The following is a 1,319-nucleotide window of genomic DNA, read 5'->3' as shown; positions in this document are numbered from 1 at the left end:
AATTTAATTTATATATATATATATATATATATATATATATATACATACACACACACAGTGCCTTGTATATACATTATACATACAGTATATACATAGGCTACTGTATATAGAAAACTTTATTTTTTCTCTTATTTCTTTCTTTTAATTGGCTAAGAAATCAGATACACTGTTGGACAATAACCAATAAATGATTTGTTAATGTACTACAAACATTTTTATTTTTTTCATTTTTATCACATAATAAGGCAGAATAGTTTCTGTAGCCTACTGTAATAAATGCTATGTCAAGTAGCCCTGAATTGTTCATATACTTTATTTATTACCTGGAGATGATTTAAAAAAGCACCAATAAACCATATATGTGACCCTGGACCACAAAACCAGTCTTATGTCACTGGGGTATATTTGTATCAATAACCCAAAATACATTGTATGGGTCAAAATGATTGATTTTTCTTTTATGCCAAAAATCATTAGGATATTAAGTAAAGAAAAAACGAGCGCGTCTGATTTCGCTCCCCTAGTGACGTTGCAAAGGGATCTCATTATAATATTACCGCCCCTTAATCTGTAAATTTCCACCCAAGGCGCCATCAGTTTTATTTTGCAAGCGACAACAGTGTACCAGATCTAAAGACATGGTGAAAGTTTGAGCAAAACATGCTAACTGTTCTGTAATTGTCTGCACAGAAAAGCACAAAACACGATTTAGAGGCCCAGCCTCAGAGGAGACAAGAGAGCAGTGGATTTATTGATATACAGTATTTACTGTATATTGCTGCTGCCACACAGATCTAAAATAAACATGCAATTGATTTAAAACTACACTTTTCTCAGTGGCATGCGGTTGTGTTTTTTTTTTTAAATGATGCAAAGTTCCCACAATTGTATTATTATTATTATTATTATTATTTATGTATCAGCTGCCAGAGTTCTTGCCAGGAGGCACGATCGTTTGTCGCCGTTTCTGCTGTAAACTACACTGTTTTGTTTGTAAATAAAAGATTTGATGATGCATATTTATTATTATTGTTATTATTATTATTATACATTTGTATGTATCAGCTGTCAGAGTTCGTGCCAGGAGTCACGATCGTTTGTCACCATTTCTGCTGTAAACTACAGTTTTTTTAAATAAAATATTTGATGACGCATATTATATACCAGCAGATGCGACCAGAATATGAACCCAATAAGCTAAATTGCATAAGCATTTTCCCATAAAGAACATACACATAAGGAGTCCTTAGCTGTATAGACAGTAGTCAACATTTGAAGTGGATCAAAACCTTTCATCAAAGTTGTCCTAAAACCTAAAA

The sequence above is a fragment of the Sinocyclocheilus anshuiensis genome, unplaced genomic scaffold (assembly GCF_001515605.1).
Source record: "Sinocyclocheilus anshuiensis isolate Anshui unplaced genomic scaffold, SAMN03320099.WGS_v1.1 scaffold925, whole genome shotgun sequence".
In the NCBI taxonomy this organism is placed as follows: Eukaryota; Metazoa; Chordata; class Actinopteri; order Cypriniformes; family Cyprinidae; genus Sinocyclocheilus; species Sinocyclocheilus anshuiensis.
This window is presented reverse-complemented; position numbering follows the sequence as displayed.